Source organism: Pelodiscus sinensis, chromosome 3 (assembly GCF_049634645.1).
Source record: "Pelodiscus sinensis isolate JC-2024 chromosome 3, ASM4963464v1, whole genome shotgun sequence".
Classification (NCBI taxonomy): Eukaryota; Metazoa; Chordata; order Testudines; family Trionychidae; genus Pelodiscus; species Pelodiscus sinensis.
Window position 1 is genome coordinate 96,372,700 of NC_134713.1, and position 14,624 is coordinate 96,387,323.

At 42.2% G+C, this 14,624-nt stretch overlaps 1 long non-coding RNA gene across 2 annotated transcripts in view; it reads left to right on the forward strand.

The window, feature by feature from the left end:
- LOC142827886 (uncharacterized) overlaps positions 1 to 14,624 on the forward strand; it is an 82,430-nt gene that overhangs the window by 39,910 nt on the left and 27,896 nt on the right. For both annotated transcript variants that reach the window (XR_012902680.1, XR_012902681.1), the window contains one exon: positions 6,877 to 7,104. This is a non-coding gene — a long non-coding RNA (uncharacterized LOC142827886). The remainder of the gene's footprint in view (positions 1 to 6,876; positions 7,105 to 14,624) is intronic.

Consider the following 14,624-nt stretch of genomic DNA (forward strand, 5'->3'; position numbering starts at 1 on the left):
TCTACCTAATTAACCTGCTCATTTCCATTTTGTCATCTGTTCTATCCCACACACTTTGCTCCCTAAACTTCCTTGTTCCTTGTCTCCTGCTCCTCACCCCCAGCGAGAGTGATTTTTCTCCCCACTGAATGTTATCCAGTAGCTGGAATCAGTGAAGGGTTCATGATTCAGCTCTATGGCAATGAAGTGGGAATTAAAGATGAACAAAAAACAAACACTCTAAACTAGAGTTACTTTCCAGCACCTCTCAAAAAGAAAACACATGGGCTTTTTTAAAGACTTGAGATTTTAAGCAGAAACAGAGAACCTGATTGAGCATACAAGGGAATGAACACTACTCAGAAAAGCTATTTTTGAAAGGTATTCAACATGTCATATTTGTCTTATATTTTATGATGGCCCCAACTTTTATCAGAACATGATTTCTCCATTCCAAACCTACAACCCTAATTATTACTAACAGCCGTCAGGATAGAATTCTAAATTTTTGTTATAGGAATATAATAGATCTTGTTAAATGCTGTTTTGCTTGCTATAAACAAATTTTTGCTTAGCAATGTTCAGTCATTTTACTTTTTCTATGTTTAATTGATTTCTGAATGGTACGGATTAAAGGTCATAAAAAGTTTGTCTCACATTTATGAGGCAAACACAATGTCATATTGCAGAAAGCTGCTGAAAAACTTTGTTTTTCTCTCTGAGTCAAATGAAAAGGTCATTTGCTTGACAGAACAATGATCCTAATCTCTTTCCCATTCACTTCAACTTTCATAACTTTTGAAACTTTATTTCTGTAAGTGTGCCAAAAAAGATAATTTAAACTCATACTTCCTAGCCTCTGGTTTAGAACTTCTGCAGATATAACAGTCAAATCTCAACAGCATATTACCATTTGGATATTATTTTTATCCGTTAATTTATATTTTGGTCATTTAAACACAAGAAACCAGATCCTCAGTTGGAGTAAACTGACTAACTTTGCATAAACTGAGGTTTTGGCTCACTTATTTTCATTTCTTTTGCCAGAATAAATATGTGGCCTTATTATAATTACTTGCTGAGTTTTGTAACAGTTTGTAAAAATAAGGACAGAAAAATTAGAATTCTGGGTTACATAGGATCTTTTATCAGAAAAATCTACTAATGTTAATTTCTTTGTGCCTTGCTCATTACTTGTGTATTTCACAGTAAATTATATTGTCTGTGTTGAGGCCTAGAGGTTTGGCCTACAATCATATACCCATTGTAGCAAGTGGGAAGAATTCTCACTGACATCAGTGAGCTTTGGATAGGCCCACAGTTTCTGTCAGCTTTCCAGGCAAACAATCTTTAGTTTTAAATAATCTTTATTGCACTTTCATTGATTGTGTTGAAAAAATACTATGCTCATTCATGGAGCACATCTGAGTACCAAAGTGAGGGAGGGGCTTCTATAAATTTATCCAACTGGAATGCTAAACAAAATACCAGCGGGGTGCTGCATCAAAATCTGTACTTGTCCCTATCCAGAGCTGTTTATTCAAGCAAAATTCCTATTGAAATTTGGCTAGGTATGGAGGCCAGGATTAGGTCTCAAATGTGAAAATATTGGTTCCATGTTCAACACAAATCACCTGAGTCTTTACAAGGGATAGTCTTCTATTAGGATCAGTGTCAAAGCAACTGAGCAAAACAGGGGGAAATAAAATAATTTCCAGGTTTGTTGGTTGAGTTTAGTAAAGCTCCTTCCCCTCTGTGGATACCACTGAAGTAAATGTCATTTATGTTTCATAGCAACCACAAACATGTAGGTGCAAGATTAAAACAGAAAAAGGGGTAAAAAAAGAAAGCAAATACTTACAGTTAAACTTTTGTACCTAAGTCTCATATTCAGTAGTGATTCATTTTTACCAAGAGGGAAAGTAGGGGTATCCCTTTCATGAGTCAAATTCTTTTTCTTGTGGATTTCTTTGTTTTGTATATTTTGGTTCTTGATTTTACTTTAATATCTGTGTAATATTGAAAAGAACAGTAGCAGAATAGTCAAGCACCAAATTAAGCTTTCCCCTCACCAAGAAAGAAAGAAGCCAATAATCTAACACAATATTTTGAAAACAATACACTTTATACAGAGATTTGTGAAAAAAAAAGTCCCGTTATGCTTCATAACAGCAATACATGCCTCCAACTGCATTCCTGATCTTGATGAAGCAAACTCCAGTGGGAGCTTCAGAGACTCAGCAAATCAAGCCATTTATTTAGGGGTCTAACAGGAGACACTCAAATTTGAAATTGCTATTCATTATTCCTTTCATCTAAAGGAATTTATAAGCATTGATTTAATTTAAGAGTAACTGAGTTAGTTGAGATTTTTACAGATTGATGAACTGAGTTACAGAAGAGCAAATTCAGCCCTGATGTAGTTCAATTGTCACTTGAGTTATGCCAGAGATGAATTTGGCACAGAGAATGGTCAAATGTGTCCACTGATTTTGCATGCTCCTGTTTATGGTTGTCTGGCTTGAGACACTTATCAGTAGGTGTCTAAATATGAACTTCTAAAAACAAAAGCAGGAGATTTTTTTTTAATTTCTAAGTAACTCGTTCAAGGATTTTCAGTGAGTCAATAGCAGATTCAGAAATGGAAAGCAATGGCCTCATCCATAGCTTATTGAAGACAGTTCTAGGATTCACATTGACTTCAGTGGGCTTTGGATCAGAGTCTAAGAGTTCTGACATCTAGGGTATGGCTAGACTGTAGGCATCCCAAAAAAACTCCACGACATCTGGGGAATGCGTTTGCTTGTCTGCTTTTTTTTGTGGAAGAGCAAACGCGCTCTTTTGGAAGCCCCCGTTTTCCTTGTTCTACGAGATAGAAGGGAACTTCTGAAAGAGGGTTTTATCTGACATTTAGCCCAGTCTAAACAGGCCAAATGTCAGAAAAGCCTCTTCCAACAAACGAAATGGAAAAAGGTATGCAAAATGTGGAACGCATTTTGCATACATTTTTCCGACAAAAACTTGTAGTCAAGCTGTACCCCTAGTCTCTGGCTCAGATAGTCACTCTGTGGTAAAATACAAAATACAGAACACGAAATACAAAATTTTGTGGCAGAATAAGATGCACATTTCACATTTATACCTATTATTGTTTTTCCAGTTCATAGTTATTTCATAACTAAACTAGTATCTGAGACCTTTGAAAAAAATGGAAGGGCTACTTTTTTCAGGTAACTAAAGATATATTACTCCCTCTCTCCCATGTTGACACCTTTTTGGTCAGTCTGGGTAAGCTTTACATATCAGTGAAAACATAGACTCAGTTATGCACACTACTATTGAATTATGGTCTGACACCATATAAAGTGAATTACAGTAGAACCCATGATATTCAATGGTACCTAATACTTTTTGTTATGATTGTTGTTATGACTTAAATAATAAATAATAATAGATAATAATAATAACCTTTTTAATTAAAAGTTCTATTAAAAGTCCTCTAATGCCCTTTAGGGTTGACCCCCAACAGCCAATAACATGAGTTAAATTACAACTGTCTTGTCATCACTAGAATTTTATCACAATATGGGTTAGTTTAACCTAAGTTAAAAAACCTAAAGAAGGAGACTGCATTTTCCTAATTGATGTCACCAGGAGAATCTATGGTAGAGAGGTTTTAGAGGCTATTTAAAAGGTAACAGTTTAAATGTAATTTCATTGTTAAACATTTTTAGCAAGATGGCCATCACAAGTAGGCTCAGAAATGCTAGTTATTGCCAAATATGTTTAGATTTTAATCATGCTGACCAGTGTTTCTTAATTCAGAATTTTCAATCTGCTAGGCTAAGTAAAGTGATGTTTTAATTACAAGAAATGCTTTTTTTTCTTCTCTCCAGGAGAGTTGAGAGAGAATAGCTTGAAAATTGACTCCAGGTCTCCCACATGCTTAAGTAGAGCATATCACTAGGCAGCCTTGAGTTGTTGTAGAAAAGCAGCTACAGTATCTTTTCATTATCAAACAATAATTAAGTTGCGATAAAACAAAACCTGAATAATGAATCAAAGCTACTAGAAACCTAATGGCAGAAATCCTTGGATATGTAATGACTTGAGTAAAGTCAATTAGAACCTGAGGAAGGGAATAATGAGTCTGTTATCTGTGATCCTTATATGGCCTCTATTACCATAGCACCTCAGAATGTATCATGCGTGTATTTCATTATATCCCTCTGAGGCAGAAAATTGCTGTTTTATCCCTGATTTACAGATAAGGAACTTAGACATGGACAGACTTTTAAGTGTTTTTTTCAGAATCACACAGGAAGCCTGAGATAGAACAAGGAACTCAACCCGCATCTCCAGAGTCCCAAGCTATCACCCTAGCTAACAGCCTATACTTCTGACTAGTCAAAGAACATATTTTTGATCAAGGAGCTAAGGTCTAATGGGGCTTGGCTAAGCATTTAAAAAGCGATTGGGAGACAGAAAGGCATTAACTAAGCACAAGAGTTGGAGCCTGAAATTCCTGAGTTCTAGTTTGGCTTATGTAAGTTTTGTGGACTTATAGGGCTTATAATGGAGAAGTGTAAAATAAGAAATGGCAGTGGAGAAGCAAGAGAAAAGACGGTGAAGAAGTAGTGAAAGGAGGATGTAGGAAAAATGTATATTTATTATAAAAAAAAACAAAGTCCATGACTCTGGTCCCATTACAGTTAATTGTAAACCCAGACCACTCAGAGAAAAATTTGCAGATAGAAATAGTTGAAATTTGGAATTTTAATGCTTTGGCAAATTCTAAGATTTCAAAATCTGGTTTAATTCTAAATCAGAACAAAATATTGAAATTTCAGAATTTTTCACAGAACATAGGTGATCAGAAAGAAACTGAAGGTTGGGTTGTTGCTGTGTCCCACTTTTGCCTTCAGGAAGGGGCTTGACAATGTGAAGAATGCAGGTGCAACCAATGGAAAGTCTGACTAAAGTGTTCTGATCTCTGGTGCATGGGACAGATAGCCAGCAGAAAGGGAACACATACTGACAAGCATCTAAACACTTTTTTTCAATTTCATTGGTTTTCCTTATATAAAAAAAGTTGAAATAATAATTATACTATTTATACGTAACACAATATGTGCTGTAAAAGTAGAAACAATAACATCAAAACAAAATGCTCTGGCTTTACTGAAACAAAACATTTTGATAATTTCCCACAAACATTTCAATTAAATCAACACATTCCCACAAAACATTTCAATTTAGTTAAATCAACATTTTTTGACAGAAAATTTCCATCAGAAAACTTTTCACCAGCTCTAATTGCAAGAATTGGCACATTGCATTCAAATGTAGCATGGGATTTTCAAGCATGCTCAGTGTTCCCCAGACTCTAAACCTTTCTCCCCCTGAAGTGAGACCTTTACATTGATTTTAATAAAAGTATGACAGCGCCTATTATCTTCAATAGGCTTTTGATCTGGCCCTTAGAGTTTTTTGTTACATCATTCATCACAATCAGAGACTAAAGAGATGGAAATTAATACAAAAATAATTTAAAATGTGTTCCTTGCTCTAGGCCTGTTCTAGTTTGTTGTATAGCTCATTTCATTTCAGCATTTCATTTGATTAACTTAATGGTTATGTTTAAAAAAAGCAATAATGAAAACGAATGAAAGATACTACATTGTTTTGTTGTTGTAGATGAGACTTCAGAACTCATGAAATACTGATATCTAGCTAACTAGCCATTGAATATAATTTTCAACAAAGCATGTTTTTTAATTCAGTGATATAGGAATATGTCATACATTTGCATTGCACACTCAGAGGCAGCACTGCATATCTCTATTTGCTATCAAATAATACAATGAAATAGATATTTTCCTTAATGGTAGGTTTACATGATGAGGACTAAAGTGTATTGGCTTATACAGCTTTCATTCTCTCCATCATAATAATAATCCATGTGTTAACTAGAAAACCTAAAGAAAACATCTCACCAGAATTAAACAAGCATTACTAAATTTTGATATGGTCTTCCTTTTGTTCCATCTAGCAGAGTTTCCCAACCTATGGGTCGCGTCCCAAATACGGGTTGCCATTACATTTCAAAAGGATCACCAAATGTCTCCCTAGGGGGCTCTGTCCCCGTCCCCCCCACCACTGTTTTTTAATTGCCTTGGGTCACCAAGTCTTCCTGAATTGTCAAAATGAGTCCCCATCTGGAAAAGGTTGGGAACTGCTGAGCTAGATTCTTTTACCAGGTCATTGGAACCTGAGCATCTAAAACAGTGGAGCAAACAATTATTTCAGTCTATTACCCTCTGGATTATGGGCCCAGTATGCTGTTGATGCATCACACTGCTGCTGACTAATACAAACATAGAGTGGAACTACCATGATGCAGTAGGCTGGGCAGGTTAATACCCATATTCAATGCTGTATCTAGGCAGTGGATAAAACTTTAGCCTCTGGAATTTTTGGCCAGAGGCTAAAATTTTTCTAGAACTACACTAGAGTTTATTTTAAAAACAGTGAGCACATAATTAAGGGTCTGGCAATTCCTATTTAGGTCAATAAGAGATGTCCTATTGACTTCTACTGGAGTTGGACTCAGTTTTTAATTATAGTTCTGTCTGCATAAGTGTATTAGAACGGATGGAAGATGAAGAACATCACTGATCAGCCCAGGGGACAAGCTCTCTGGCTGAGGAGGGGTATGAGTGAATTAGAGAACACTAAATGAGAGAAGAGCAGAATATCTGAACTGAGATGCATCATGTGTAAGTGAGAGGAGAATGATGTGAAGATATGCTTTAGAACTGGTCAGAAAATGGAAAAAATGGTTACTTATCTCTCGTAACTGTTCTTCGATGTGTTGCTTATCTCCATTCCATGCAGGTGTATGCGTGCCATGCGCACAAGTTCCAGAAGCTTTTTCCCTCAGCAGTACCCATTGGGCCAGCCAGGGAGCCCCTTGGAATGGCACCTGTATATCAACGCAGATATAGCCCTGTTGGCCCTACACCCCCTCAGTTCTTTCTTGCCAGAGATCTCCAATGAAGGGGAAGTGACTGGGATTGTGAATGGACATGAGCAACACATTTTGAAGAACAACAGTTACAAGAGGTAAGTAACCATTTTTTCTTCTTCAAGTGCTTGTTCATGTCCATTCTATGTAGGTGACTCCCAAGCTCTATCTATGGAGGTGGGGTTGGAGACTAAATGACATGGACTGAAACACTGCCCTACTAAGGGCTGCATCATCCCTGCCTAATGCGCAATTATTAGGCTGGTAAACATGTGCACTGACGACCAAGTGGCTGTCCTGCAGACATCCAAGATGGGTACCTGTGCCAGAAAGGCTGTGGATGAGGCTTGTTCCCTTGTGGAATGGGCTGTGATGGGAGGAGCCAGTCTATTTGTAAGGCCATAACACGTCCTAACACATGATGCAATCCACAAAGATGGGCACGAGGCCGATATTGGAAGGCCCCTCATCCTCTCTGCTATTGAAATAAAGAGCTGCGTGGACCTACAGATTGGCTTTGTTCTTTCCAAATAAAACATTAATGCTCTCCTCACATCTAATGAGCGTAATATCTGTTCTTTGTGAGTGGAGTGAGGTTTCAAGTAGAAAATGTCCTGGGACGTATGGAATTGTGATACCACCTTGGGCAGGAACATCAGGTGAGGACATAGTTTAATTTTGTCCTTAAAGAATATGGTGTATGGGGGCTCTCATGCGAGGGCTTTTAGTTCTGATTCCCTTCTAGCTGACATGATGGCCACCAGGAATGTCACCTTCCAGGAGAGATGCATTAGGGAGCATGTAGCTAACAGCTCTGCCAGAGGCCCATGAGTCTCATGAGAACCAGGTTGAAGTCCCATTGTGATGGGACTCTCAGACATGAGGGTACAATCTCTCCATCCCCTTCAGGAACCGCTTAACTGTTGCGTTAGTGAAAATTCGACTCTGCTTTCCCAGGTGGAATGCCGAAATGGCTGCTAGGTGGACCAACACTGAAGTAGACAGACCTTGATGCCTGAGTTCTAACAAAGAAAAAGTGGGATAGGCCTTTGGAGTGGGTCAACCCTCTTCTGCGATGCCCATGATGAGACTTAGCCACATACATGGCTCTAGTGGAGGGTTTCCTTTCTCCAAGAGCACTCTCCTCACTAATTCCAAACAAAGGCACTCAACTCTCCTCAACCACGAATCTTCCATACTGTGAGATGTAGGGACTGGAGATTTGGGTGACAGAGCTGGCCCTGACCTAGATCCTGGGTAATCAGGTTGGGGAGCAATGGGAGCAAACGGCCCCTCTACTGATAGATCCAACAGTGTGGGGAACCAGTGCTGGCAGGGCCACACTGGAGCTTCCAAGATCACTAAGACCTTGTACCTCCGCACCCTGAGGAGGACCTGGTGTGTTAACAAGAAGGGGAGAAAGGCATACTGGGGGCATGGAAGCGAGTGTATGAGAAGCGCATCCCCCACCGACCCTAGTCTGTGATTCAGGTATGAGCAGAAGCGCTGGCACTTGCTATTGCTGTGCAGAGCAAAAAGTCTAAGTGGGGAAACCCCCACCTACAGAAGGTATCTTGGACTATGTCATGCCTGAGGGACCACTCAGGTGCTCTGAAAGACGCACGTGGTCTGCCAGAAAATTGCATGTCCCCGGGAGGCATGTAGCCTCCAGGTGAATTGCATGTGCGATACAGAGTTCCCATAGGGCCAGGGCTTCCTAACACAGGGGAGAAGATTGAACTCCACCCTGTCTGTTGATATCGAACATTACTGCCATATTGTCTGTCAGCACCGAAATGCATCTGCTTTTCAGGTGAGGCAAAAAAACCTGACAAGCAAGACAAACTGCTGTCAGTTCCCTAATGTGTTTATATGCAGTGACTGCTTGGCACATGCCCACATACCTTGTGTCCTGAGGTCCACGAGATGCACTCCCCAACCCATGTCCGAAGTGTCCGTCACTAATTGGTCTGATGGAGTCTGCCTGGTGAAGGGGACCGCATCCACAAACCACATCTTCCTGAAGCCACCAGTCCAGGGAGACCAGGACTTCTGAGGGTTGTGAGACCACTATATCTGTTGGTGAATGAGCTGAGTTGTATATCTGAGTGAGCCACACCTGCAAGGGGCGAGGCATAGCCTGGCATGCTGCACCACATATGTGCATGATGCCTTATGGCCTAGCAGCCTCATGCAATTCCAGGCTATTGTCAGAGGCAATGCCCATAGACCCAGAATAATGTCTGTTATGGCTATGAACCTGGCCCTTGGAAGGGATGCCATAGCTGTTGTTGAGTTCAGCTGTGCTCCCATGAACTCTACTATCTGTGAGACAAGGGTGGACTTCTCCTCATTTAGCATTAGACCTTGTTGAATAAAGGTATCTTTGACCAGGTCCGTATGCCCCGATTAGCCAGTCACCTAAGTAGGGGGAAACTTGCACTCTGCACCTCCTGAGGAAGGCTGCCACCACTGCCATATGTTTCTTAAAGACCTTGGAGGCTGCAGACAGGCCAAATGGGAGGACCACAAACTGGTAATTGTCTCTTCCGATCATAAATCGGAGGAACTTCCTGGGCGGTGGAATAACAGAAATATGGAAAGATGCATCTTTTAAGTCAAGGGTGGCATACCAGTCCCCTAGATCAAGGGAGGGAATGATCAAAGCTAATGTGACCATTCTGAACCTTGTCTTCTTTACGAAGGCATTGAGCTCTCTGAGATCCAGAATGGGGAGAAGACCCTCTTTGGATTTTGGGATTAAAAAGTAATAGGAGTAAAACCCCTTTCCCCTGAACTCTGGCAGAACCAATTCCACTGCCCCCAGGTGCAGGAGCGAACAAACTTCCAGATGAAGAAGGTGCTTGTGAGAAGGTCCCTGAAGAGGGACTGTGGGAGGAGCATGGCAGGATAGGACAGCAAGGAATGAGATAGAATATCCCACTGCTGTGTCTAGGACCCACCAATCCGAGATGATCCTGCTCCAGGCACAGTGAAAGTGGAATAAACAGTTGACAAAGGGATGATCTAGTGTTGGGACTGTAACTCCATCCTTGGGCGCACCTTCAAAAGCCTGACCCAGGCCCTTGTGCCTTGTTAGAGAGGCCTGCGTCCTGGTTTGAGGTAGAACAGGACCGTCTCCTGTTGTCCCTTCTGTTATTACTATGGTTCCTCCTCCTGCTGGAGTCCGACCTCTGGGCCCTGCTGATAAGGGTGGAGAGGGGATGCCTTTGTAGGGCCAGCATATGAATGCACAAAGACTTCAATGTGACCCTGGAGTCCTTGAGGCTATGCAATTTGCTGTCTGTCTGTTCAGAAAACAGTCTAGACCCTTCAAACGGAAGATCCTGAATATGGTTTGCACCTCGGGTGAGATACCTGAGACTTGCAGCCAGGAACTCTGCCACATGACAATGCCCATGGCCATGGAACAGGCAGCGGAGTATGCAGCATCCAAAGCTGCCTGAAGTGTGGTGCAAGATACAATCTTGCCTCTTGCCAGTGCACCAAACTCCTGCTGGGAATCACATGGAAATAGTTCTTTGGACTTATCCATAGTCACCCAAGAGTTGTAAGAGTATATACTGAGCTTTGCCTGCTGGTTGGCAATTCTCAGTTGTAGGCCTGCTGTGGCATAGGCCTTGTGGCCTACAAGGTCCAGCTTCTTGGGCTCTTTACTTTTTGGAGTTGGTCTGGCTGTCCCTGCCTTTTCCTATAGTTGGCAGCCTCCAGTACCAAGGACCCTGGGGGAGGTTGGGCGAATAGGTGCTCATGGCCAGATTGGGGCACATAATATCGTCATTCCACCCCTTCTGTGTCGGGAGGATCGGAGCAGGGGTTTGCCACAGTGTTTTGGAGATTTTGGCAACTGTCTTATTTAGCAGGAGTGTCACCCTGGCAGGAGCATCTGCTGTAAGAATATCTACCATAGGGACCAAATCCTCCACAACCAGCTGTGGATATAGGGCAGGCCGAGTGGGGCAACTGCCCTGGGCTCTGCACTCAGGGGCAGACTGGCCCGGCGGGATACCGCACTTTAAATTCCCCGGTGCCGCGCACTGCATGGTGGAGGAGCGCTTGTGCGACGTGCTGAAACGCCGCGCAACACAGGTGAGAGAGGAGATGCCTGGTGAGAGCGGCCCCATGAAATTGTGCTGCCCTGGGCCCTGCAATACTCTCATCCACAACTTCCCTGTCCACAGCTTCCTCTGCCTGGACCACTAGGTTTTGGGCTAGTCTCTTCAAGAGCTCTTGATGGGCTGTCATGTCCATTGCTAGCATAAAAGGTGAAGGGTCAGCTAGGGCCTCATCAGGGGACCACAAAGGTGGTCCCTGGGTGGCAGCTGTTCCCCACCCTGATGACTATCTTGGGTGTGGGGAGGGCCCAAGACTGTCAGCAGGCTAGACATGGTCTCACTCTCTACAGGTAGTCTGCCTTCTTCCTTTTGTGAGCTCAGCCTGCGGTCTGACACTGGTGCCTGAGGAAAGGGTATAGCTGATGGGGTGCCTTGGGGGTAGGAGTAAGTGGACCCCTCTGAGATCTTGTCTGCCCTTGGGTTTAATGATAAGCCCATGGGGTCTAGAATGGCCATTGGACTTGAGGTTGCCACTAAGGAGGCCATGCCTGGTGAGAAGCCAGGCTATGGTGCCATGATCGGTGCTTTCAGCATGAGTGGTGCCGAGATCAAGACCTGCAGGACGAGGCTCTCAATAGCACTGACTCTGCCTCTGACTCCAAAGAGCATTCTGAGGCCAACCAAGGCAGTACCACAGACGATGGTGCTTGTGAGTGGTGCTGAGCCTGGTGATGTGCCATAGCCATTGGCTTGCCCTGGAGGCGGACAAGCAAGAGCAGGCGGCATGTGTGCTTCAGGAGGTCCTGGTACTGGGGACTGTGGTCGTGCTGGAGGCGCTGGTGCCAGGTGGGTAGATGAGATGGCCAGTGCCCATGTTGACAAAGGGCACGGTGCCAAATGTCTGGTGGTGCCATGGCACGGGACTCATCACAGTACTCTGCTGGTGGTGCCGAGCCTGGTGAAGATGTCAGCTCTATTAAGTCCTGAGCTGGGTCAAAGGGATCCGGTGTGGAGGGTTGTCAGACACCCTCCAAAGGCATGTCCTGCAAGTCCAGAGTGCCTGCCCGCACCGAGTTTGACTGGTGATGATGATGATCGAGCCACTAAGTATCCTACTTGCAGATGCACTCTGTGCTCGTGGTGGGTCAGGGATCTGCCTTTGCGGGCCTTCATCCTCTTCTGCAGCACCAGAATTGAGAGCAGTGCCAAGGTGCCATATCAGGGCCTGGTGCTGCAGAAGGTCTCAGTGTTGCTGACGGCTCACACACCGATGCCAGTGCACTTCAAACTGCGGGAGCCAAAGCTGGTGCCGGAGGTTGGAAGGCCAACTCCATAAGTAGAAATGTAAGCCTGGCATCCCTTTCTGTTTTGGTCCTAACCTTAAAAGCTCTGAAAATCTTGCAGCTATCAGTTAGGTGTCCCTCCCTAAGACACTTGGAACAGTCATTGTGGGGATTGCCACAGGGCATGAGTTTCAAGCACCCAAACAAGGACTGAAGCCATGCGGCCCAGGCAGAGGAGAGGAAATGATCATGGGAAACTCCCACCAACACTAACTAAACTACTCTACTAACAACTGTCTAACTATTTAAATGAAAACTATTTACAGATGAATTGCTAAGGATACACTTGCAAGTGCAAGCAAGAAGCGTTCCAACAACCATCAGGGGCAGTAAGAAGGAACTGAGGGGTGGAAGGCAAGCAGGGGTAAATATGCACTGATATGCAGGCGCCACTCCCAGGGGCTCCCTGACTGGCCTGACAGGTACTGCTGAGGGAAAAAGCTTCTGGAACTTGTGCACGCAGTGCGCACACACCTATAAAGAATGGACATGAAGAAGCACTCAAAGAAGAATTTCTGAATTAGGACAAAAAATGAAAATTTGCCACAGATGAAAATTCTAAAACATTGGGTTTTTCAGAAATGGTGTTATCATATTAAAATATTTATGCTGAAATGTTTCATTTTGAGAAAGTGAAGAAATTTTTTTCTAGAAAGGAAAAGATCTAATTGATATCCTGCAACTGTCTCCCGCTTACATCCTTGTGGACCCAAGTAGTATCAATGGAGTTTTGTGCAAACGCAGGATTTTTCCACATGAAGCCAGTTGCCGGACTGAGGTCTTCATTTATATCTCATTGGTCAGTCTCCAGAGTCTAAAGAAAGGGCCACAGGCTGAGACAGTTATTGAGATTCATACTTCTACATTTTCTGAAACTAAAGTAAGGGGATTTCCCATCTCTGAATTAAGGTGAGGGAGAGAACACAGCTGTAAAGGCTGAATATCAGTGATAATTTGGCATAGAGTTAGCTTCCTGTTCCTAATCTTGCTGGAACATTTTTCACTTTTTAAAAGAAGGCTCTCCTTTTTGTTACAGCTGAAAAACAATGTAAAATTTTAACATGGTGAAACTGTATTTTCCCACTGGCTCAGGTCTTAACATGATTGGACTGTTTTTTTATTTAGACAAACTGTGGAATTGCTTCCAACCCTCTCTACTGCTTTGCCTCCCAGTCTCATTCTGTGATTTATTCTCTCTCTCTAATGTGTCATTTTGTTGATATTCTTTAACAACAAACACACCCACTGTACTGAACTATAGGAACAGTTTCTGCTTTTCCTTTACTTTAGCTCACTTATTTACATGCCATGTTGCTGATAGAAGCCTAGAGTGCACAAGGGAGATAACCCCATTTCTCTTACATGAAATAACGGTTGGCAAGAGTTGCCCAAAATGCTTCCTGAAAGGGCCCAATCCAGTGTCCATTGCAGTCAATGGAAGTCCTTTCATTGACTTCCATGGATGTTGGATCAGGCCCCAAATGATTTTTTTTATTGACTTTCTAGATATTTTTAATTTAACTTGTAAAAGAGAATAAAATTCAGGTTTGTGATATTTTTTGTTTCTTCATTATATATAAATAAAAACACCACATTTCTTTTTCAAAACCATTTACTTCAATGAAGCCACTTTTCACCCCATATTTTCTCTTTCATCAGAAGGTCTCTTCTGTAGCTGAAGGACTTGTTATAGGTCTTAGATGTGTTTTGTGGCTTCCCTAGCCTTAAGAAAGGGTCAGACTGTTAAATATTTAACAAAGTCTGCTTTTCCTCAACAGTTTGAGTATTTGAGTATTCAAGGACAATTTTTAATAGACTGCATAAAAATAATTTCCCCTCCAATTTTATCAAGTTTCACCTGCATGGCCTCTCTAATATTACCATTCTGTACATTCTCCAGTCTTCCAAGAGAAACTAGGATTTCTAATGAAAGAAAACAAATATTTCAGATTCAAAAACATTTAAGATTTTTACACATGCTAAAAGGAAAAAAGGACAAAAATCTAGCGTTCTCACTACATTAGCAATTACTGTACCTTTAAACTGCTGAATACAATCTATACAGAGATCAGAAAAGCCATGTTAGCTGGCCCTGACCACAATGACATCACCTGGCATGAAAGAAGAGGGAAAATAAGAGGATCTACTCCAGGGAAAAGATACCTGGAGACTTTAAAAAAAAAATCTTTGGCCATCTGA